This window comes from Psammomys obesus, unplaced genomic scaffold, assembly GCF_907164565.1.
Source record: "Psammomys obesus unplaced genomic scaffold, mPsaObe1.curated_primary_1811, whole genome shotgun sequence".
In the NCBI taxonomy this organism is placed as follows: Eukaryota; Metazoa; Chordata; class Mammalia; order Rodentia; family Muridae; genus Psammomys; species Psammomys obesus.
The window spans coordinates 792,564-795,380 of record NW_026596287.1 but is presented as its reverse complement, the minus strand read 5'-3'; positions in this window follow the sequence as shown (position 1 = coordinate 795,380).

Genomic DNA, 2,817 nt, shown 5'->3' with positions numbered 1-2,817 from the left:
CAATCCAAATCAGTATCCTTCCTCCAACCTTTGCTGTTAGGACTTGGCTCCTCCCAGTGTCTGGGACAGGAGCACCCACCCCACCAATACCCACAAAGTCTTCCAGCCCATGGACAGTAGTGGGACAGGCTGCACTCCTAGGAAGGCCACCAACTATTGACCTCTTCTATCTCAGAGGTTGGGGACTGGTGTGAAGCAGTAAGAATTTTGTTGCTGAGACTTTACAGATTTTCTCAGAGAATTGTAGAAGGATGCCATTTGTTCATGGTGTTCTGGTGTATACTGTCTGTAGAATACCGGAAGACGCAGGGTGGTAAGGAGGCAACTCAGGCAAAGTACAATGACAAAGCTGTGCATTCTAGCATAATTGTGTGTGAATGTTGCCAACTTGCCTCGATGAGAACAAAGTGTAGACACTCAAGCCATAGCTTAACCACCAAAAACATTTCTGTTGAAGAGCTGGCATGAGGCTGGGGATGGAGCTGCTTGCTACAGCTGGCTCAGCCTTGGGAAGATCCTGGGTCCCATTGCTAGCACCACAGAAAAGAACAAGATGGAGTTTCCGGAAGGTTATGGGCTCTGGTTTTGTTTATTTGTTTGTTTGTTTGGTTTTTTTTTTCCTTTGGTTCTTTTTGTTTGTTTAGAATTCAGTAATGAATAAAATATAGGAGCCAAGAGATTTTTAAAGGGAAGGGGGAAGAAAACAGATGGTCATTGGATAGACTGACAGGATAGCAGAAAGAGGCCTACTATGGGGGAGAAGGGAGACCAATGAAAGGAGGTCAAAGAGCAATGAGGAAAGGGGGCATAAAATTCCATAATGAAACCCATTAATTTTAAAAATAAACTAAAAAAAACAAATAAAAATAAAAATGAAGAATAAATAAGATAAATAAAGAATAGGAAGAAAAAAATAGGAAGAATCAAATTCTCTGTATGTTTTTAGGAAAAACTGATTTTTGTTACATTTATTTGTTAGTGTGGTAAATGTGCTTGTGTGTGGACTACAGGCTGTGTGCGGAGAACAGTGGACAGTTTGTGGAAGCTGGTTCTCTCTCTTGACCACATGAATCCTACATGAAAGTCACCTTGTCAAGTTCAGAGGCCAGTGTTTGGCAGCCCAGAAAAACAATGCTTGTAAGCCCAGAAAAAAAAAAAAAAAAATACACTGGTCATATTTACAACTCCTGCCTCTTGCTCTCAGATCTCACAAGCACGTCGTGTGCAGGGCCCCACCGCACACAAACTAAGTGAACGCTTTAAGTTTTTACAAGAAATAGTATACAAATCGGTAGCGGTTTACATAGACCTGACTCACACACCCTCCAGAGAGCAATGCTTTTTCATTTTTGTTTCTCTGTGTCTGGTGTATTCTTTTCCTAGAAAAAGGAAAATCTAAAAGTTCATGGAACATTCAGTTATGTTTTGCTTTCTCAAACAAGCAGAATAGTTGCTGAAAATGTTTAAATACATGAGTTAAACCATTCAGAGCTAGAGAAGTGATTGGTGCCTTTGTACTACAATTTATCATAACTTAACTATGTAACGTGTATTACATGTGCTGTACGGTTTTAGAGACCATGTGACATGTCTGTGTCCCAGGCTAGTTTGGAAACTTGAAATCCTCCTGCTGTACTCTGAGTGCACACAGGCTACCAGGCTTGGCTGTTATAACTTTTAATATGCTGTGTTTTCTTTTCTCATAAAAATTATTTTGGCTGTACAAGGTGGCTCAGAGGTTTAGGGCACTTGCTGCCATCCCTGAAAACCTGAGTTTGGTCTCTAGGACACATATGGTAGAAAGAGAGCCCTCCTCCCCAAAAAAGAACTTTCCTCTGACCTTCATTTGTGCACCATAGCAGACACACACATACACAGGCACACACATAGGCACATACATTAAATAAATAGACACATGTACTTCCAGACATGGCTTGGCCAGTGCATCCATGAACTCACTACACTCACGGCTGAGTTACCTGCACAGGTCAACTCAGAAAGGTCAGTCAGAATCCCAGCATGCAGTGCTAACTGGCTTATGCTATTAACAACAACAACGAAAACAACAAGACTCAGGAGGGGATTTGAAAGGAAGAGGATGATATATTCTAGAAGCTTGGGGAAAGTAGGAGAGGGAAGTTCAGGTATTCAAGATTTGTTGTCTACATGTACGAAATTGTCAAAGAATAGATAAAACTATTTTATTAAATTCATTGCATTGAATTTAAAATCCCTTATTGATATTTAGGAAGGTTTTAAATTGTTCTGACACTGCCTTGATGTTGAGATTCCCCTGCTTTTAAATAACTCATATGTAATCCAGGATCCTTACATTTTTATTGGTGACCTTTGATTTAGTTATTTCTACAGTACAGCCCACCAACCTGTTTCCTCTTTTCTTTCCCCTTCCTTCCTAGTTTATGTGTGGGTTTTTTTATTTTTTTTATCAGAATAGAAATATTTTGTTATCTTTTACCTTTGTCTTTATGTTTTAATCTCAGATATACAACTAAAATAAATACATTAACTTCTCACTAAAGTGGCTTTTGATGAAGACTCATCTCTGGATTTGATGAAGCCTATATTATTGTAAGTGCTCTATTTGCATTAAATATAGAAGACTGGCAGAGATAACACACACACACACAAAAAAAACAAAAAACAAAAAACAAAACAGGACAGGAAGAACAGGACATGGCACTGACCTTTCAAGTCAGATGCTATTCTTTGTCTATTAATTACAAAAATCCAGATCTGACTCCTGTCAAGGAAAAAAAAAAAAAAAAAAAAAAAAAAAAAAAAAAAAAAAAAAAAAAA